The 23254-nt window shown below is 39.1% G+C and overlaps 1 protein-coding gene and 1 long non-coding RNA gene across 8 annotated transcripts in view; one reads left to right on the top strand and one right to left on the bottom strand.

Moving 5' to 3' along the window:
* The window catches only part of LOC127550663 (uncharacterized), a 79193-nt gene extending 60328 nt beyond the window's left edge, over positions 1-18865 (bottom strand). For 2 of the 7 annotated variants that reach the window (XR_007950910.1, XR_007950913.1), the window contains exon 1: positions 18513-18865. This is a non-coding gene — a long non-coding RNA (uncharacterized LOC127550663). The remainder of the gene's footprint in view (positions 1-18512) is intronic. The other 5 variants (XR_007950911.1, XR_007950908.1, XR_007950912.1 and 2 more) reach the window with 5 other exon arrangements.
* PLEKHF1 (pleckstrin homology and FYVE domain containing 1) overlaps positions 16376-23254 on the top strand; it is a 34643-nt gene continuing 27764 nt past the window's right edge. Inside the window, exon 1 of the mRNA XM_051979772.1 lies at positions 16376-16523. The gene's annotated coding sequence lies outside the window, so the exon portion shown is untranslated. The remainder of the gene's footprint in view (positions 16524-23254) is intronic.

Genomic DNA, 23254 nt, shown 5'->3' with positions numbered 1-23254 from the left:
CCCTTGCTGATCCCTCTCTCCAGGTGCTAATATACTCCCTTTCAAAATCAACTTCCACTTATTTATACTATACTATTATACTTACATATGTGCATGTTATTTCCTCCACTCGAATGTGAACTCCTTGAGACGGTGTCCATTTCATTTATTCTTTGTATTTCCAGCTAGCACAGTGCCAAGTTAAACTCGTCCATATGTATCAGTGATTCCATTCCACCCTGTCTCCTCCAAATCAGCCCCTTGGTTATCTCCATTTCCTCACTTATTTTCAATCTCTCACAATCTACTAGCTTCTTCCCAACTATCTCCAAAAGTACTCATGTTTCTTTCATCATCAAAAAAACAAAACAAAACAAAACAGCCCCCTACTTGATCTGTCCATTCTCACTACCATTGTATATCTCTCCTGCTTTTTTCAAGTTAAATTTCTTGAGAACATCATCTACAACTGGCATCTCTATTTCCTTTCTTCCTACTCTTTTGATTTTTCTACAGCCTAGCTTACAACCTCATCATTCAACTGAAACAACATTTTCTAGAAGTCTAGATGACTTATTAATTATCAAATCTAATGTGGTTTTTTTTTCCAGTCTTCATCCTATTTCACACCTCTGGGGCTTTCGACACTTTAAAAACCTCCTCCTGCATACATTATAGTAGTCTAGTGTTTCCATGTCACTGTTCTCTCCTGGTTCTCTTATATGATTGCTTCTTCCCAGGCTCTATTGCTAGATAATTTTGTCCAGGTCACACTAGCTATATTTGATTGTCCCCTAGTCCCTCTTCTCTTTTCCCTCTATAATTTTTCATTAAGTGATCTCATCAGCTTTAATGGATTTAATTGCCATCTATATGCTAATGATTATCAAATGTATTTATGTAGCCCTAACTTCTCTCCAATCTTCAAACTTGCATCTCCAACTGTCTATTGGACATCTTGATATCTTAAATTCATCATGAACAAAACTGAACTAATTTCTCCCTGAAAGCCTTCCCATATTCCTAATTTCCCCATTATTGCTGAGTATACTTCATCTTCTTAGTCACCCAAGTTAAATGTGATATTTAACTCCTTATTCTATCTCACCCAAATCAATATGGAATCCATATCCAATGAGAGGAATCCACTGCTATGGGTGGGAAGGGGAAGCCAAGAAACTTATTTCATTTTGGGATAATGCTAATTCAGGAATACTTAACCTGGAGTGATGAACTTTTTTTTTATTAAATTTTGATAGCTCAATTTCAAGATATTTGACATCTTTTATAATACTATTTATTTTATTTATGCATTTAAAACTATTATTATGAGACTTTGTCAGACTGCCAAAGATGAGAGAGTTCCTGACCAAAAAAGGTTAAAAACCTTTTCTCTAATTTCTGTTAAGTAGCTTTTCCTTAAAGAAACTATGACTTTTGCAGATGATATGATAGTCTACAGAATTCTAAAGAATTAACTAAAAACTATTTGAAACAATTAACAACTTTAGCAAAGTTACAGGATGTAAAATAAGTCCATATAAGTCATTGGCATTTCTATATGTTACTAATAAAGCAGCAGCAAGAGATAGAAAAGTTCCATTTAAAATAACTGTAGACAATATATCTACCTTCTAAGACAGACCCAGGAACTATATGAACACAAATATAAAACACTTTCCAGTGTTATAACTCAACTGACTAAACAATTAGAAAAATATCAATTGCTCATGAGCTAATGTAATAAAAATGACAATTCTACCTAATTACTTTTTCAGTGCTAAAAAATTATCTTATAAAACTAGAAAAAATAATTACAATATTCATTTGGAAAAAGCAAAAGTCAAGAATATTAAAGGAATTAATTTTTAAAAAGCAAAGGACAGTGGTCTAGTTATACTGGATCTAAAACAATACAAGAAATAGAGTGATGGATCAGTGGAATGGGTTAGTTACACAAGACATAATAGTTAATAACTAAATTAATCTACTGTTTGATAAACACAAAGACTCCATCTTCTGGGATAATAACTCACTATTTAACAGAAATCAATGAGAATACTTTAAAATAGTATGGCATATGTTATGGAATATTATTGTTCTGTAAGAAATGACCAGCAGGATGAATACAGAGAGGCTTGAAGAGACTTACATGAACTGATGCTAAGTGAAATGAGCAGAACCAGGAGATCATTATACACTTCGACAATGATATTGTATGAGGACATATTTTGATGGAAGTGGATTTCTTTGACCAAGAGACCTGAGTTTCAATTGATAAATGACGGACAAAAGCAGCTACACCCAAGGAAGGAACACTGGGAAACAAATGTGAACTATCTGCATCTTTGTTTTTCTTCCCGGGTTATTTATACCTTCTGAATCCAATTCTCCCCGTGCAACAAGAGAACTGCTCAGTTCTGCAAACATATATTGTATCTAGGATATACTGCAACATATCTAACATATATAGGACTGCTTGCCATCTAGGGGAGGGGGTGGAGGGAGGGAGGGGAAAAATCGGAACAGAAATGAGTGCAAGGGATAATGTTGTTAAAAAATTATCCTGGCATGGATTCTGTCAATATTATTATTAAATAAAATAAAATAGTATGGCATAAACTAGTTATAGACCAATATCTCATACTTAAAGTAAGATGAAGTTGAAATGGTTATATAATTTAGACATAAAGGGTGATACTATAGGCAAATTAGAACAGCAAGGGATATTGGAGAAGGGAGATATTTATGCCCAAACTAGAAGTAAAAAGCATTATTAAATGCAAAATGGGTTATCTTAGTTACATTAAATGCACAAACAAAACCAATGCAGCCCAAATTAGAAGGGAAGCAGAAAAATGGGAAACAATTTTTACAACCAGTGTTTCTGATAAAGGCCTCACTTTAAAATATATGGAGAATTTATAACTAAGTCAAATATGAGTCTTTCCCCAATTGATAAATGGTCAAAGAATATGAACAGACAATTTTCAGGTGAAAAAATTAAAGCCATCTATAATCTTATGAAACAAGTCTTTAAATCACTATTGATTAGAAAAATACAAATTAAAACAACTCTGAGGCACAATCTCACACCTATCACATTAACTAAGATGACAGGAAAAGATAATGATAAATGTTGGAGGGGAAGAGGGAAAATTGGGACATTAATACATTGTTGGTGGAGTTGTGAAATGATCCAACCATTCTGTTAATGTCAACCCAAAGGGCTGTCAACCTCTGCATATCTTTCCATCCCTGATGAGTGTGTATCCCAAAGAAATCATAAAAAGGGGGAAAGGACCCACATATGCAAAAATGTTTGTAGCAATTCTTTTTGTAGTGGCAAAGAATTGGAGACTGAGTGATGGGGAGGCCCATCAGTTAGAAAATGGCTGAATAAGTTATGGTATATGAATATAATCAAATAGTATTGTTTTATAAAAAATATTGAACAGGTAAATTTCAGAAAAGCCTGGAAAGACTTAAATGAACTGGTGCTAAGTGAAATGAGCAGAACTAGGAAAATATTGTATACAGTAACAAGACTGTTTGATGATCAATTATAATAGACATTACCCTTCTCTGTAATATATAATAATGCAAAACAATTACAATAGATTTTGGATGGAAAATATTATCTTTGTCCAGGGAAAGAACTATGGAGACTGACCATGGATCAAAGCATGTTAATTTCACCTTTTGGGAGGTTTTATTTTGTTTTTTCTTTCTTATGGCTTTCCCCTTTTGTTCTGAATTTTCTTTCCCAACATAACTCTTATAGAAATACATTAAAAACTGATTATATATGTGTGTGTATACATATACATACATATATATAAATTTTTAAAAAGAAGAAGTTTCTTCTTATAAAGGCTGCAATCTGCTTCTGCAACTTCCCCCCAGTACCTATTTTTGTCCTTTAGGGTTAAGTAGAACAATTGTAGTCTCTCTTTTTTCATGACAGTCTTAAATACTCGTAGATGGCTACAATGTCCTCATGAAGTCTTTTCCTCTCTAGGCTAAACACTCCAGGTTTCTTCAAACATCTGGATATGGTAGGCTCTTCAGACCCCCCCCCTTCCTCTTCCCTTTCCTATGAGTGTTCTCAACCTTAACAGTATCCCTCCTGAATACAGTGGGCAAAACTAAAGCTAATCCTTAAGGTGTGTTCTGATCAAGGCAGACTATTAACACCTCTGCCCTTCTTGATACTAACTGGGATTGCATTAAATGCATTCAGTTCCCATGTCACGTTGTTGACCCACATTAATCCATTGATTAATTAACTCACTGAACAAACATTTGTTAATAACCTACTACACGCAGATGCTGGGCTAGACTCTCCTGGGCTTAGAATCTACTAAAGACCTTTTTCGGGAATATTTTTGTCTAGGCCAGGTTACACAGTGAGGGAAACCATGGCCAAGCAGCTGCCTCAATCTTCTTCTCTTTCCATCAGAGTCCTTAATAATGGATCCACATTGTGAGGTTGGTTCGTCATGGTGACAGTGGAGATGATTGTGAAGGAGGCCCCTCTAATCCACTGCAGCCCAAGTCTCCTTACACTATCCCTCTCTCGCCAGTCTCAGTGAGAGACCTGGGCTGTAGCCAAAACCAAGTGGGAAGAATACTCTCTCTAGAAAGCAATGGTGGTCTCCCTCTGTCTGGACCCTTGGGGTGGAGGAGACCTAAAGGCACTGTTTAGATGGGGTAGTGAGGTAGAAAATTGGACAAGACACAGAACATGGAATCAAGAAGACCTGAATTGAAATTTTGCCTTAGACATTTGTTCTTTTTCAATCTCAGTTTCTTTATCTGTAAAATGGATATAATAACAGTAACTAGCTCCCAGGGATGTGGTAAAGATCAATTATATTAAGATATGTAAAGTGACTTGCAAAATTTTGAATTATTCAGTCATTTTGGTCATGTCTGACTCTTTGTCCCCATTTGAGTTTTTCTTGCCAAAGATGCTGTGGTGATTTGCCACTTCCTTCTCCAGCTCATTTTACAAATGAGGAAACTGAGTCAAACAGAGTTAAGTGATAGAGTGACTTGCCCATGGTCATACAATTAGTAAGTAACTGAAGCCAGATTTGAACTTAGGAATATGAGTCTTCCTGACTCCAGGCCTGGGGCTCAACATCCATTGAACCACCTAGCTGCCACTTTAAAGTACTCTATTAATTATGTATAGAAAAACCGCACATGTTTAACATATATTGGACTACTTGCTGTCTGGGAGAAGGGGTGGGGAGAAGGAAGGCAGAAAAATTTGGAACATAAGGTTTTGCAAAGGTGAATGCTGAGAACTACCTTTGGATGTATTTTGAAAATTAAAAACTATTAAAATACTATATTAATGCTCGTGATGATGTTGATGATGATGATAACAGTGGTGGTGATCAGCCCATAGTGATGGATGAATGAGTAGGTAGGTGTTCATTTGCAAAAAGCAGCTAGAAGAGCATTTGATGGAAGAAGTCTTTCTGAGATTGACAGAGGCCCCTCTTTCACTCTCAAACACCCAAGTTAGAGTGATAAATACTGATTGGGGGGGCATAGTGGATGCCAACCCCCAAAATCAGTATCAATCATGAATAATCAAAGAAGTGCTTAACCTAGGTGGAATTAAAAACTATAGAACCATACCTTTCCAATTCCACGGAGATCATTACTATAACTGTACTGTATTAAATATGGTGATATAAATCATGGCCAATGATTGACACTTTATACTCACAAGCACCAGGATGGTTATGGGATCTTTTTCCTAGACCTCCTCCTAGAAAATCCCTACAAAACATTGGAATTTGCCTCTTTTTTGCCTCTGGGGTCTCCCCTGAAAACTTCAAAATTTGACTCATTTAGACCCTAACCAACCAATCAGCAAACATTTGTTAGGCACTTATTATGTATTGGATTCCTCTGAGAGCATCAAAATTTGTCTTATGTTATAGTCATAAGATCATAGGTTTAGAGTTGAAAGGACGTTGGAAACTATTTTGACCAACTCTTTTATTTTACCGATAAAGAAACTAAAACCTGGAGAATTTAAATGACTTAACCAAAGTTATAAAAGTAGTTTAATGGCATAGTCAGGATTGGAACTCACCTCCTCTGACTCCAAGTCCTTTCTACTTTATATTCCAAGCTTCAAATTCTAGATATACAATGAAAAAAAAAATAGGGAAAAGATCCCTAGCTCCCGTGAAAGTGCTTAGATAATAAGAGACAAAATATAGGCAAGATTTATTTAACATGAGAAAAAGTGCAAAGCATTGGCTTTCCAGTCCATAAACAGTCAAGACGCTTTTTCTATCAGATAGACCCCTGCCATTACCAAAAAATAATCTACAGAGGATAGCTAGGTGGCTCAGTGGTTAGAGCACTGGGCCTGGAGCCAGGAAGACTTCTCTTCCGGAATTCAAATCTGACCTCAGATACTTATTAAGTGACCCTGGTCAAACCACTCAATCCCATTTGCCTCAGTTTCCTCAACTGTAAAATGAGCTGAGGGAAGGAAGTGGTAAACCACTCCAGTGTCTTTGCCGAGAAAACCCCAAATGGGGTCACAGAGAGGAGGATATGACTGAAATAACTGAACAACAAAAATCTAGAGAGGTGTGACTATTCTGTCATGCAAATGAAGGACTAATTGAAAGAAACTTTACCATCTAACTCAATTTGCAGAAAAGAACACCAAAAAATGATAATAATAAATAAACATTGTGTGCTCAAGTTTTCTGTCAGGAAGTCCAAGTAAGAGTATCCTACTACACAGTGATAATGACACTATAATACATGTGGCAAGTGATCAATGGAGAGCACCACATCAAGTAACTGAGAGAACAGGAAACCTCTCTGTTAATAACATAGCATGGGAGAGTGACCCCGGTTCTAGAAAGACAATGAATTTGAAATCATTTGCCCATAAGAAAGTCAGTTAGTCTATTCAATGAATAACAATAGAGTCAAGGACTGGTCCAACAACAGGTTTCAGCTAGAGAGCTGTCTGGGGGTGGGGGTGAATCAGGGTAGAATTAGCTTGGGTAAAGATTCTAATAAAAATGAATATTTGGGTGTATCACTAGGGCATGGGAAATGTGACCTTGACCTGCAAAAAATCATTGCCTTTCCAGGGGAGAGATGTGAAATCTAGAGATAGTTTGTCCTGTTTGCCCATAGATTCCATGAACCAAGAACTTGGGCTATTGGGATACAAGAGTTGTACCCAAAAATATAGTGGGGATCTGGGCTAATGTTGTGAGGTGTCTCAAAAGAATTTATAGGCTTAGACTACCTCCAAATTAAGAGGCAAAGACTTTTATTATGCTGTTGAGTTAGAGAGAGCCCTTAGAGAGAGTTTAGCCTTTAACAAGGGGGAAGATGCTATAAGGTGGGCAAGTTCCTCTGACTCTTAGTAAGCGGATTAAGTCCCTAAAAGGAGTTAGTGAAGTAGTGATGTATCAGTAAGTTCTTTTGTACAAGAAAATAACCATGAGGTTGACATCATAACTTGGGCTTCTGACTGGATACAGGAACTATGGGATCATGATAATTTCGTCAATGAAATAAAGGAATTCAACAAGAGTTTAAGTTTAAGGACAGCAGTTTAAGGACAGCAAAGGGCCCAATTAAGAACAAGATAATCCTTGGAGGAAATTGGCCTCCTGGTTGTATAGTTCAGACCTTCTCCAGTTAATGCTTCTCCCTGCGGTCCACCTAGTTACCACAGGTGAGTTTTCTTGTGGTGACTCCTGAGGAGAAAGTGAGGCTGGTGACTTTACACAGCCTTCCCTCATTCAAATCTAATTCACTTGCATGTCATGGAATCGTGACCCTAATGTCTTGGTCATCTTTGAGAGTGAAGAAATTCAGGATAGGATTTGTAAGGAAAGATCCCTCACAGAGAAATCTAATAATATACTAGCTAATGTTTATATAGGACCTACTATGTCTCAGGTGCTTTACAATTATCATCTGATTTGATCTTCACAAAAAAATGGGAAGTGGGTGCTATTATTATTCCCATTTTATATGTGAGTAAACTGAGACAAAAGTCACATAGTTAGAAAGTTTCTGAGTTCACATTTGAACTCAGGTCCTCCTAACTCCAGATCCAAGTTCGATCTAACATGTCACCTACCTACCTGCATGCTCAAGACTATAAATGACTAGATTTACTGACAGTTAGGAATTAATGATTGTCCATTATCTTATTTCTGTTTTCTTCCTTTTAAGAAAATATTTTCAAGATGACAGGAAAAAATAATGATGAATGTTAGACGGGACACGGGAAAACTGGGACACTGATGCATTGTTGGTGGAGTTTTGAACGAATCCAACCATTCTGGAGAACAATCTGGAATTATGCCCAAAAAGTTATCAAATTGTGCAGACCCTTTGATCCAGCAGTGTTACTACTGGGCTTATATCCCAAAAAGATACTAAAAAAGGGAAAGGGACCTGTATGTGCCAAAATGTTTGTGGCAGCCCTGTTTGTAGTGGCTAGAAGCTGGAAAATGAATGGATGCCCATCGATTGGAGAATGGCTGGGTAAATTGTGGTATATGAATGTTATGGAATATTATTGTTCTGTAAGAAATGACCAGCAGGATGAATACAGAGAGGCCTGGAGAGACTTACATAAACTGATGCTAAGTGAAATGAGCAGAACCAGGAGATCATTATACACTTTCAACAACGATACTGTATGAGGATGTATTCTGTATGAGGATGTATTCTGATGGAAGTGGATTTCTTTGACAAAGAGAAGATCTAACTCAGTTTCAATTGATCAAAGATGGACAGAAGCAGCTACACCTAAAGAAAGAACACTGGGAAATGAATATAAACTATTTGCATTTTTGTTTTTCTTCCCAGGTTATTTTTACCTTCTAAATCTAATTCTCCCTGTGCAACAAGAGAACTGTTCAGTTCTACACACATATATTGTATCTAGGATATACTGTGACATATTTAACATGTATAGGACTGCTTGCCATCTGGGGGAGAAGATGGAGGGAGGGAGGGGAAAAGTTGGAACAAAAGTGAGTGCAAGGGATAATGTTGTAAAAAATTACCCAGGCATGGATTCTGTCAATAAAAAGTTATAATTATAAGAAAAAATATATATTTTCTCTATATTTTCATGAACTGTATACTTGTAAGTGAGGAGCTGATCTCAGGATTCTTGTGTACTTCACTGAATTGGGCTCTCAGCCACAAGAACCCAAAAAATCCCTCAAAGAAGACTTAGGTCCTCAGTACTGCGTATCATGAGAGAATTCCTGATTCATTGATGACAGCAGAAAAGAAATAGAATTAAAGCAGAGATTTGAAGAATGGGCCTCATTTGACTAAAATAGGAAGGAGACAGAAATAGTATTACAGGCAGAAAAAATAATAGGAGCAAAGACTCAAGTTTAAAAAAAATGGACCTGACATGACTTATTTAGTCCATTTATAGTACCTAGAATAATTTCAAGGTACCACATGCATTTTGATTTGAGGGAGAAATGTAATGTACACTAGACTCTTTAAGCCTTCTTCCTCCATTTTTTTTATTTGAATAATTGGCAGATAATCTTGTTACCCACCCACTACCTCTTTCCAGTCTTCTCACCTGGAATCTAACTCCAGAGAGCATGCCCTCTTCCCTGGAAGGATTTAATCTGCTCAGTTTTGGAACAAGGGATGAATTATCCTTATTGATGAGTGTAGGCTCATCTAACCCACTATATCTCTCTGCTTCTCCTACTCAATGCTTCATATTTCCTTCAGCCAACTGCCCTGACATCGTATCATCTGATTCTGTTCCTGTGCCAAACCCTACTCCCTTCTACCTCCACCCTCACTTTCCATCTCTTGTCTTGTGGATAATAATCTAATAAAACTATCATTAATTTTGGAAAGGGCAAATGTCTTACAGCAGCTCCACTCATCATTACCCTAATTTCTAAGACCAAAATTCTTTTCTCTAGATACTATAAGAGAGATTATCTCTACTCCATCCCCCATTGAAATTTGATTTCCATCAAAATAGAAACTGTCATGCTTTTGAAATTTTATCTCCAGCACCTAACTTATTGTCTAGCATAGTAAATACATTAATGTTTGGCTATTTTTTCCCTCAATCATTTAGAATATTCCCTCAATTTTAGACATAATTTCTTCCTTGCCAGCAGAAACAAGGCAAGAAGTAGATGTAGTGATTCCTCTGCCTTTATGGACCAGACCAGAAAAGTTTCCTTATATTTCTAGGGGAATATGAAAAGGGAATATTCAAGAGAAAATGTTTTTGTCACACCATTTTACTTCCTAGGAATGTGGGACTATAGATCAATCAGTTGTCTAATATCTTCATGAGTGTTTGTCCTATAAATAAGGATCTACTAATGAAACTTGCAGGAATTGCAAATTTCTTGACTGGGAGGGAGCCAGAAATATCATGAATACTGGAATATTTACCCTTTTCTTTCCTTTTCCATTTTATTAACTAGGGAAAATAAAATCCATACCATAAACTATGCATTCTGACAAGTAGAGTTGATTTCTTTTATTGTCATAGCTATAGGAACCACCATACACTATCTCATTTCTGTTTATGGAAATACTATGCTTGACTCCTCCTCCTTAAGGATTGCATTAATATCTGCCATTATTTTTCCAGTTTGGGACACTTTTCCCTCCCCAAAAAAATACTTATTATTTTTTGGTTTCCTTGAATTCTGGTCAGGAATATAGGAAGGAAATATGTTGGTATCAACAAAAACAAAATAGTGAATGATAAACATGTTGTTGTTTGATTATTTTTCAAGCCTGTCCAACTCTTTGTAACCCCATTTGGGATTTTCTTGGCAAAAATATTGGAGTGGTTTGCAATGTCCCTATCTAGAATCATAAACAAGCCTAGTATACCCAAATGACAGAAAAGAATCAATATTGGTGCTGAAAATAGTAATTGCTTACATGAGTATAATCCTTGGACCAATAAGTGAGTTAATGCAAGCATTATATCTACAAGATGATGAGATTGAAGCTTGAAAGATGAAGTTACATAGCTATTAAGAGCCAAAGGTAGGACACTGAACCCAGGTCTCCAGGGTTATTTTCACCACATCCCTCCACAGTATGATATATTAGAAAGACAATAAAAGGGAATTTGGCAGTGGAGGAGGGGAAAGAAGGAAGGAAGAAATTATTGCAGTTTCAGAGTCAGCAGCGTGGAGTTAGGGGGAAAAAAGGATGTCCAAATTGGGTAAAATTGTAGCTACCTGAAAATAGTACTTTCACTTCTTCTAGCCCTGTCTATTTACCCAGAAATGGTCTTAGCACATGCTAATGGCCTGGGATTCACAAAATCATAGAATATTGAGGTTGGAAGGGACCTTTGAAATCATCTTTCAAGATGCTGAATGACCAGAACCAGCATAGTATTCAGTGTACTATACATAATAACAGCAAGATTTTTTAATGATCAACTGTAATACACTTAACTCTTCTCAACAATAATTAATTCAAAACAATTGCTATAGACTTAGGATGGAAAATGCCATCTGCATCCAGAGAAAGACGTATGGAGACTGAATATGGACTGAAGCATTCTATTTTCATTTTTTTTTTGTTCTTTTTTTTTTCTTTTTTATGGTTTTTCCCTTTTGTTCTGATTTTTCTTTTCCCAATATGACTGATATGGGAATATATTTAAAATGATTGTATGTATGTATGTGTATATATAAATAACCTGTATCAGATTGCTTGTTGTCTTGGGGAATAAGAAAGGGAAAGGAATAAAAGATTAAAAGTTTTGGAACCAAAATCTTACAAAAATGAATTTTGAAAACTATCTTTATATGTAATTGGAAAAAACAAAATGTTATTAAAATGAAGAGAGGGAAAAATAAATCATCTAGTTCACCATCTTCTTTATATAGATGGGAAAACAGAATCCCAATAAAGTCACCTACTTATCCAAGGGCATAAGGGCAGAGTTTTCAGGAGTCTTATAAAGGTGTAATTTTTATGCCTTTTTGTAGGGAGGAGAAGGACAGAAGAAAAGTAGTCATAGTCTGCCTTCCCTTATTCCTAATCATCAGGACTGCCAACTATTAACTCCAAATTATTAACTGTTGGGGGCTTCTGAGCTAGTTCTCAATTTGTATTCTCAGGATTCACTTTATACCTTTTTGGGGATCTATTTAAAAGGCTTTGCTTTAGCTTCTAGGTCCCCAGGAAATTTTCCTATATAAGTTTTCTCATATTGAGGGGTAAAAGAAGACTGGGAGACTTCACTTTTTCCATAGTTTGTGGTTGAGGCTGACTCATCCCCTGGATGAGTCTTTCCTGCAGTCATGGGGTTTTACTCATTTGGAACACCAGCCTCCATATCTAGGTCTGCTTTCAACCTACAGACTGTGCTTCCCTGGCAAGGACTGAGGGTAACTTTCTTGGGAACATTCTGAGTATAGATTGCTAGCCTCCAAGCAAAACCTTGTGAAACCCTAGCAGCCTTTAAAAAAATCCTGCCCATATATCTTAAGGACTTCCATTATTTTGTGAAAATCTAAACAATGGAGAGGTTGGACAGAAATGGACAGAAATCTTACTTATACTTTTAGTCCACTAGCTTTAATTTTCTAGATTCATTCCTTGAAGCAACTTCAACTCTTTGACCCTCTCTCCTAATATAGAGAAAAAGCAACATAGCTCATCAGGACACATTAGTCAGGCAAGTTATATGGCATTATTATTTCACATTAAGCATCATTCAGTCCTGCTTGCAGGCCATCCCTTGCAGCAACTTCTGTGGGGACAACTCCTCGGAAGAAGTGGCCAGCCAACCCCACTGCCACTCTAAAGGAAGCAGCAGAGTGTCCGGAGGAGGTAGGGGAGACAACACATGTCAGACAGGTGAAAATACCACCAGGCTGACCACCTTTTTCTCTCAGATCTTTATGGAGATAGCATGATATCTTGAACCCTTGAGCCTTTGGAAGAGTGATACTTCCAGCCCACTCAGCTACCCTCCAAGGAAGCAGCCCCTGTGGGGCTACAACCTGGTAACCTGCTCCTGCAGGTTCTGTGGCCACAGCTATTGACGATCCCAGGGAAAATAAGTTCTTGCTACACTGTCAATGGCACTTGGCACTGTCAAATGATTCTTCCTCTCCAAATGAAATCATTCTATCTGTGGAAATGACATTAAAAATAGGATATTATCATTTGCTAAGGACTATGGGACTTTTCCATCTGATTTTCAGCTTGTTGTCTCCCCTCCATTAGAATGTAGCTCCCTTAGAGCAGGGACTATCTTCAGACTTATCTCAGTGCTTTTTATATAGTAAGCGCTTAATTAAGGCTTCATTCATTCATTTAAGCTTCAGCTCCAATTCTAACTCCCCTGTGAACCCTTCTCTGACCACTCCAAACTGAATGAATTCTCTACCTCCTCAAATTCCTAAAGCACTCACTAGCTATACCCATCATTTGGCACTTAGCATCAGCATTGCCTAGTATTTTAGACATGCTTTCATACATAACTAAAAGGTACATCTTGATCTCCCAAACAGACCATCATGGGTTCCCTGATGAGGGAATTTGATATTACTTTAATAATAGCTTTTTATTTTCAAAATATATGCAAAGATAGTTTTCAACATTCACTCTTACAAAACCTTGTGTTCTAGATTTTTCTCCCTTCTTTCCCCACCCAAGGCAGAAAGTAATCCAATATACATTAAACATACAATTCTTCTATACATATTTCTACATTTATCATGCTGCATAAGAAAAATTAGATCAAAAAGGGAAAAAAATGAGAAAGAAAAAAAGAGCAAGCAAACTGCAACAAAAAGGTAAAAATACTATGCTATGATCTACATTCAGTCCCCATAGTTCCCTTTCTGGATGCAGATGGCTCTCTTTATCATAAGTTTATTGGAATTGCTTTGAATCATTTCATTAAGAAAAGAGCCTAGTCCATCACAGTTGATCATCACATAATTTTCTTGTCGCTATGTATAATGTCCTTTTGGTTCTACTTACTTCACTTAGTATCAGTTCATGTAAGTCTCTCCAGGCCTCTCTGAAATCATTCTGCTAATTGCTTCTTATAGAACAATAATATTCCATAACATTCATATACCATAACTTATTCAGCCATTCTCCAACTGATGGGCATCCACTCAGATTCCAGTTTCTTGCCACTAGAGAAATGCTACCACAAACATTTTTGCACATGCCCTTTCCCTCCTTTATGATCTCTTTGGGATATAAAAAGCCCAGGAGAAACACTGCTGTATCAAAAGGTATGCACAGTTTGATAACCCTTTAGATATAGTTCCATATTGCTTTCCAGAATGGTTGTATCAGTTCACAACTCCATCAACAATTTATTTGTGGAGGATGGAATTTTAGTTTTCTTTGCTTAGCCCCAAGGTCCTAATCACAGGGAGGGTTTCATACATAGAAAGTCAAAAACAAAGAATTGTTGTGCATGATGATGTTCTCTCTGTCTCCTCATCAGTTGTACCTCTTTCTATTTTTTAATTCATTCAAAAAATTTATTATAATATATTACAGTCAACATATTTATTACATGTTTATTATTTACTTATGTCCTATGGATGGACAATGTGGCAATAGTGCTAATTTTACAGTCAAGGTTAGCTGAGTTCCTATCCCTCCCCAGACACTGGCCATGGAGTCCTGAATATCCTGCTCTGTGTCTGTATGCTCATCTCTAAAATTAAGGAGTTGGTCTAAATGATGTCTAAGGTTCCTCCCAATTCTGTCCTATGATACAAAGATACACAGACCTTGCTCTCAAGAATTTTTATCATCTAATAGTTGTTAAGTTGTTTTTTGGTTTTCTTGGCAGAGACACTGGAGTAGTTTGCCATTTCCTTCTCCAGCTCATTTTACAGATGAGGAAACTGAGGCAGAGTGATGTGACTTGCCCAGAGTCACACAGTTGGTGTCTGAGGCCAGATTTGAACTAATAAAATTGTGTCTTCCTGATTCTAGGCCCAGTACCCTATCCATTGTGTTATCTTGCAGCTCTAGGCAAATGTTACATAAGGGCAAAGAAAATTCTAAATATTCTGGATTCCATGAATGAGGAAGAAATGGAATTCCTTTTCTCCCCCTTGACTCTGGCTCATTTTCTCCCTCTATCCTGTCTATGACAAAGTCCGTGGGGAACTCAGACATTCTAGGATAGTGGAAAGAACACTAGATATGGAATCTAGAGAATCTAAGTTCTAACAGGCTCTTGGGCAAATTACTTCGTTTCCTGGAGAGGTTTCCTCATCCATAAAAGTATGGGGCGCTGACAAGAGGCACCGGACTCACAGCAGAGAGGATTTGGGGACAGAACCCCAGAATTTAAATGCTGCCTCTTCTACTTACAGCACCTGCTTCGAAGTAACCTAACATCTCTTGGGACTGTTTTCTCACAATAAGAGGGGGTCGATGACCTCATAGATCCCTAAAAGTCGGATTCCCCAGGTGATTCCCTGGATCCTCTCATTCCTATGTCCTGCCCCCTCTAGGGCCTAAAAAGGCTGCCTGAATTCGGCTCCGCACTGTGACTGGTACTTTTTCATCAAGGGAAAGAAATTCGTGGTTTATGGTGATCCCACGGGGTTTGCTCAAGAATCACTCCTGGAGGGGGAAATCTGGGAATCTTAGGAGTGTTGGGGACACTTGGCTGTACTGGCAAGGTTCTCTGCCGAGCAGATTACTGGGGCGGGGAGGGGGAGGGGGAAGGGGAGGGAGAGGGAAGAGGGACAAAAGAGAGGGGGGGGGGGGAGATGAAGTGGGAAATCAGGGCCGAACAGCGCTATTTCGAAGCCTCAAAGGGACTTCTCTTTAGTTTTGCCAAACAATCTACCGGCATCACTCAACTCCAGAAACACACGGAGATTACGCTTGCTCCGCCTCCGGTCTCCCGGCCCCGCCCCCGGGGGAGGGACGAAGGAAGGCTGAGAGGGATGTTTATAGGAGGTCTACCTGTAAAAACCACCGTCCCGCAAACACTCCGGGATGGGCTCGGCTTAGGCGCCTGCCCTCGGCCTTTAGAAGGAAAGAGAAAGGAAACTGGTGGCGTCTGCTTTGAGAAACTCTGAGCCTAGACAAGGGGAAGGAGCCAGGCAGTTCCCCGAGATTGCAGCCCCGACCCCTCGGTTGCCCTATCTTCCCCGGCATGACCACGGACCCAAGGACCTCTTGGCCCCGCCCCCCTCAGATCCCTGGCATGCCCGTGCGCACCGATTGGCCGATACTCCCTGAAAGGGGCGTGGCGAGCGTGGGTGGGGCGCAGGCTAACCACGGAGGGAGGCTCTGATTGGCTAGGGAGCGAGGGCGAAGTCTGGGTGGGTGGAATGTTGGGGAGTCTGAACATTCCACCCTGGGACAGTCCGGCCCAGAGTTGGGGCTGCTCCTGACGCCGCGCTTCCCTGTCTCGAGCCCGGCCCGGCCCAGCCCGGGGCCAGCACTGGCCAATTGCAATCCACCCAGGATCCTGAAGGGATAAGGTAAAAAGCCCCCGTCTCTGCCCTGGGCTCAAGCCACTTTCAATTTTCCCCTAGGGAGTTACCTCAGATCAACTTGGGGTTGCCCTCCTTCCTCTCCCAAAGATGCTCTGTCACCCAGCTTGGTGCTGTTGAGTCCAGATTCTGCATCTCTGCTGGGGAAGCACCCCTAGTGTGCCCCTGAGCCCTGTCTTCTGACTCCCCAGCCCTTTGTCCCACTCTCTGCTGCTTCTTCCCTGCCCTCCTGACCTCCCATTTGTTCCCTGATCCCCATCTTCTATCCCCCCTTCTCTAGCCTCTTCCCAGGCTGAGCTATTCCCTTTTTAATCTGCCTGCCCCCTAACTTCTCTATTTCTGATCATGGAAACACCATCCTTCCAGCTTCCTGAGTTAGAGTCATCTCAGACACTTCCTTTTCCTTTACCACCTAGATACAACCACTTGCCCAGCCTATTGATTCTGCTCCCATAATAGCTCTCCCATTAACTCTTCCTCTCCAAGGTCACTGCAGCCATCCTAGCTCAGACTCTCAGCAATTCTTTTCTTGACTATTTTAATAGCCTCCACCTTCATCTTCTTATCTCCAGTTCTTCCTTCACAGCCTGTCAGATTAATTTTACTGCAGTCCCATGATCATGTCACTTCCCTTCTCCAAACCTTCAGTGGCTCCCTATTGTCCATGAAATAGAGATATTATATAAATAAAAACACCAGGCATTCAAGGCCCACCACAAGTAGGATCCATATTGTCTCATATTAGTGCCATTTCACATATTTCATGTTCCAGCCAGCCTGGGCTTCCCCATATTCCTTTTCTCGTCCTAATTCGTGACAAGAGCATCTGCTCATACCAGTCTAATTTTTGGAACAGACTTTCCTGATCTCTGTCAAATTTTTATCACAATTAACCTACACCTCTCCTTTACAACTTGCTTCTTGTATCAGTTATTTATTTATTTGTCTTGCCTCACACACATAGACATTAGATTGTAAACAGAACTTGGACAGTACAGTGAGCTTAGTGGTTTTTCCAGAAAAATCAAATCCAAAGTCTTTATGAGGTAAATTGACATGTTAGCATTGAGCACAAGGTCACAAGGGACATGATGGCTCTCTTTGGATATTTAAAGGCCTGTCATTTGAGGATAGATCTAACCGCAATAGATGAAAATTACAAACAAACTGAGACTTGACAAGAGGGAAAATTCCCCAACAAACAGTAAACAGCCTCCTTAAGTAATGGGTTACTCCTCCCTAAAGGTTATCAAGCAAAAGCTGGATGACCATTTGTCCTGTGTCCCATAAAGGAGATTCTTTCTTAGGAGTGGGCTGGGCTGAATGATTACAGAAGTCCCGTTTAACTTACAAATTCTAATATTTTGTGGTTCTGTGAGATGGCAGGTTGACTACTGCCATGTGGAAGATGGAAGAGAGTTCTTAAAAGATGAGGCTCCACCTCTGTTCCCTGACCTCTGGGAAGGAATAGAGGGAAAAGATGTTATCATCTCAATGTGGGGCAGTAGAAAGCCCCTGAGATTAGATATCCAAAGACTTGGATTTTAATTTCTGCCCAATTCACTATAAATCCCTATGTCATTGGGCAAGTTGATTTGCTTTTCAAATTCATCTCAATTTCCTTATATATAAAATGACATGATTGAGCTACATGATCTCAAAAGTCCCTTCCAATTCTATAAGCTCTGTAATCTTTATTGGACAAATGGAGAACCTCAGATGGAGAGGTGAGGAAGTCCCTGTTCATGGAGATCTGCACGTCCTCCAGGCCACTGACCCACTTCTCAGACTGGGTCTATGGGACAGAAGAGAGCTATTCATTGAAGTTCATATTTTATACTTGCTTCACTCTTTTAAAAGGCAAGCCGTCCTCCTAGGATCATAGATTGAGAGTTGCAAAGGACCACAAAGGCCAGCTAGTCTAGGCCCTTTATTTTTTACACAAAGAAACTGACTTAGAGAAGATACATAACTCACCAAAAGTCCCACCTGTGGCAAGTGCCAGAACCCAGCTCCTCTGGCTACAAACTCTTTACACTGCAACATGTTCCTTTGGATCCAGATTGTTGGTGATTGGATTCAGGGTATCCTGAATTAGCTCTGTTGCCACTTTTCTTGCTTACATATAAATAAAAGGTGCTTTCCTCCCCTTCACCTCTGGTGTCTTCCTCTGAAGAGCCAAGTCCCAGATGCTTCTTTCCCAGGAACTATTGCTCATTAGCCGCACCCAAAATCCAGGCCCAAGCTGAGTGTCTGGGTTTGTGAGCAGGATTGGCTTAGCTGTTCCCACTGGCTGGCTATCTAAAGGCTTGTGATTTCCATCTGGATTCACAAAACCAGGGAAGTCAGTTGTATCCTGCTGGACTTGCATTGTATTGTACACGTCAGCCCTGTGGGACTGCCAAGACCTTGTGATTTGGGTCCTGTTCTGCTGAGTAAATATGACCTGACCTGCCAACTGCCCTCCATGAGCTGGTCCTGGCTCAGAATATTGGGCAGAAAGAATATTGAGGAAAAGAAGCTGGGACAGGGCCATGCTAGGGGCACGGTAAGTCTAATCTTGTTGACAGGCCAAGCTGTATCCAAGTCTTTTATTCAGAACCATCAGGTCCAAATAGAGAGTAGTTTTAAATGTTCCCTGACTCCAGGACAGGATTTAAGAACCGAACTCTGTCTCTAGGGCAGGGTTCCACATCTTTCTTTATGTCATGGACCTCTGACTGTCTGGTAAAGCCTATAGACCCCCTTCTGAGAATAATGGTTTTTAAATGCATAAAATAAAACAGGCAGGATTACAAAAGAAATTAATCATAGTGAAAAATAAAGATCTAACTTGTTTTTTTCTCCAGCCAAGATCACAGGACTCCTGAAATCAGCCCAAGGACTTCAGGTTTAATAATATCTATCTAGAGGAAGGGAAGACACGACTTTTTTAATATAGAGAACTCCTCTCCTAGTTTAGATCAGCACTTCTCTGCAATCTAAGAGTCTTACAGCTCTGCTTGGGGTGCTGGGAATGTAAGTGTCTTGCCCAGGGTCACACATCCAGGAGATATTAGAGGCAAGAAATTAATCCAGGCCTTTCTAACTTAGAGACTGGGTCTCTACCCACAAGGCCATAATGCCTCTCTGCACAAGTGTTATACAGATGAAGAAAGGAAACTCAATGAGATTATGATGTTAGAGATGGTACTCAAACAACAGGCCCCGATATGGTGGTAATGTGCTTTAAACTGCAGGTACTCCTCTGAGGCTCAATTTCCTTCACTTACAAAAATTAAGTATTTGGTGATCTCTAGGGATCTTCTTAAGTCTACCTGAATGTATTTGAGTGTGTAGTGTACCACACCTTGCCTCTTTTGAGAAAACAAAAAATGAAAGATCTATTTCCTGCCCTCAAGGAGCTTACAGTCTAGTAAAAGGCGTAAAAGGTGTCCATGTGTAACTCATTCTAGAGAGAAGGTAATAAATGCAGTTGATGTAGAAAGAATGCTAGATTTCAAATCAGAGGATCTGAGATCTGTTGCCTCAACTGACTTTGGACAAATTTCTCCCCATGTCTGGATAAGATGATCTGTGAATCCCATGATTCTCTGATTTCATAAAACATTTTAAGCAGCCCTGTCCTTATTGAAATAAGAAAAGTATGAGATATGGTTCCTGTCCTTGGAGTTTATCATTTAACAGAGATAAGATTTGTATATGTGAAACAATAACGAACAACAAGATGGACTAGAATGGAATCTTAAATTCTGTGGCATATACACAATTTGACATAATCAGTAGAGACTGAAATGATGAGAAAAAGTTTAATGGATTAGATAGAGTTGAGTTTTGAAGGATGAATGGAATTTGGGTAACTGAAGGGGACCAAGCAGGAAAAGCAATATGAACAAAGGTCTAAGGGTAAGGACAAAATAAGTTATGTTTCTGAGTCCATGGGAAGACTGGCCTAGATAGATTAGTCAATCATTCAATAAGCACTTATTAAGTGCTTAATATGTGCCAGGCACATAGTGCCAAGTGCTAGAGATACAAAAAAAGGCAAAAAACAAGGTTCTGTTCTCAAAGAGTTCAAGTTTTAATGCGAAGGACAACATACAAATAAATTATGTGCATTGAAGATATATACAATATAAAATGGAAAGTATTCTTAGAAAGAAAAGACCAGCAGCTGGGCACACAGGAATAATTTCATAAAGAAACCAAGATTTGAGATCAGAGAGACCCTATGGAGAAGTCATGGGAAATAGTAAGTTAGATATATAGGATATCCCAGACTAGAAAGGGCCTTGAAACTCAAGCTGAAGACTTTTAGCTAAGTCTCATTCTCTCAATAGTTGTCATCATATTTGGAGCAGAAATTAATTTGGATCATTTAGAGAGACTACATAGTATAGTGGATTCAGAATTGGACTGAGAGTTAGTCTTGCATGAGTCCTGTCGCAGATACTTCCTAACTATGTGGTTCTGGGCAAGTTATCCTCTGAACCTCAGTTTCTTTTTCTGTAAAATGAAGATATTACTGTGAGTTTAAATCCAGCCTTTCCAGGGAGGGGGAGAGAAAGAGAGGGAGGAAGGGAAAGAGGAAAGAAGATAGGAAAGAAAGGAGGAAAGGAAGAGTATCTTACTATCTTACTATGAGTAATCTGTAAAAGCTTTCCTGGGTCTGGGTCTATATCAGCTCTGGGAAGAGCATATGGTAGCAAGATTTCAACCTGAGATCTACTGCCTCATATGACTTTGGACAAGTTTCTCCCTATATCTGGATGAAAAGATCTCTAAATCCCATAATTCTCTGATGACCTAATACTTCTCATATCAGTTTGGGTCAAACTGATGTGAGAAGTATCCAAAGTCACATGAGGCAGTAGATTTCAGGTTGAAATCTTGCATTCTTTCTCTATCAACTGCATTTATCACCTTCTGTCTAGAAAATAGAATTTATAGTCAGAGGTGACTATGAGTTTAAATACAAAGCTGCTGCTGCTTTATTGTGAATGATACCAAACACATCAACTAATGTCTCTTAACCTCAGTTTCTTCATCTATATAATAAAATGAGAGGGCTTTGCTTGATGCTCATTTGGTTCCCTTCCATCTCTAAAGCCTTTCTGATCAAAGAAGGAGCTGTCCCCACTCTGATGGCTGTACCATACAGGAAGGAAGGAAGGGAGGGAATGAACATTTATTAAGCACTTACTATGTGCCATGCACTTTATAAATATTATCTCTATAAATTCTTTTTTGGCTACTCCCTGGGGAGGCTGATTCTTAACAATGACCATTGACTTCCTGTGGGAAGTCTGTTTATGCATAGAAGCAACAGAAGCACCAAAGGCTCCCTGAGAAATTCCCATCCTCCTTAATGATCACTTTGTCTTTCTCTTGCTTTTTCACCTTTGAGGTTAGAATGGTTACATCTTGCTCCATCAACTTTGGCTCCATATCAAAGTATCATCGAAAATTAATTGCCAAGTTGTTATAGTTGTTGTTTTAAAGGGGCTTATTTAATATCCATGTGGAAATTTTTTTTCTCCACTCCCAAGATATTCACTGATAAGATTAGATAATGCCCAGATGTTGCCATCTCAGCAGATGGCCTCTTTCCCCCTAGTCATCTAGGAAACAGTGATATGAAAGAGTCTAGAAAGAACAATTATTATTATTTTCCATCCCACAGCAATCAGACCTCGAATTAAGTGGTGACTTTTTAATTTGCTCTTTGCTTTTCCATCCTTAAATGATAGCGTTTTACTTCACTGGTAAGGAAAAATGAGAGCTTTTCATTTTTCCAGATTGCACTGTATTTAGCAGGAAGAAAAATCTTCAAAACACACCAGGACCTATTGTAAAGCAGAGCAGAGCTTTAAGTGAGAGCAATTATGACATGGTGAGTGTGAAATTGGATTCTGACCTATCATACAGAATTGGTGAATCTCTGGCAAAGCTTCCTCCAGAGGAGCTGCAGGTCTCCTGAACTATTCCCAGATGAGCTTCTTACTCTTCAGGAAAACGAAGTAAGCTCTGGGTCTGGAAGGATCACTCAGGACTAGGGAAGGAGTTCGCCTTTGTCTCTGGCAGACCTATCACTGATAGTGTTGTTTTCTCTTCCTGGAGTTTCTTCTCTTCCTTTAAAGGAAGCTATTTTAATTAATAATATTTTATAATATTTTATTTAATTTATTATGTTTTATTATAATATAATATTTAATTTAACTATTCTAGGTATTATTTATAAAAAAAGAGTCACTCAGACCTGAAAGGAAGGGAAACTTTGGGCCACATATAGCTTGTCCTAGAATCACAGAATATTAGAGTTAGAAGGGACACTCAGAGAGTAACAGGAATCTCTTGTACAGCTTCCTTGTTATCTCCTCTTGAACATCCTAGTGACACGGGACTCACTACCTCCTGAAACAACTCATTCACTTTATACAAAATAGAAGAATATATAACATAAAGCCTTTTTAGCAGCCTGGGTTCACCCTGAGTTGGGGCAACAGAGGAAAAACATTTTTGTGAGTACATACTTAAGCCACTGAAAACAAGAAAGGCAGGCCTCTGGGGCAACCTGAACAGTTATACGTGGGGCCTGAAGTGTGTGCAAGTGACTGACCTAGAAGGCAGTGGAGTGGACTGGCTCCTAGCTAATTAGCAGGGTGCCTTACACCCAGGGTAGGACACACTGGAATTTCTTTGTTAAACTGGAAACCAGA

Source organism: Antechinus flavipes, chromosome 2 (assembly GCF_016432865.1).
Source record: "Antechinus flavipes isolate AdamAnt ecotype Samford, QLD, Australia chromosome 2, AdamAnt_v2, whole genome shotgun sequence".
Classification (NCBI taxonomy): Eukaryota; Metazoa; Chordata; class Mammalia; order Dasyuromorphia; family Dasyuridae; genus Antechinus; species Antechinus flavipes.
This window is presented reverse-complemented; position numbering and strand designations above follow the sequence as displayed.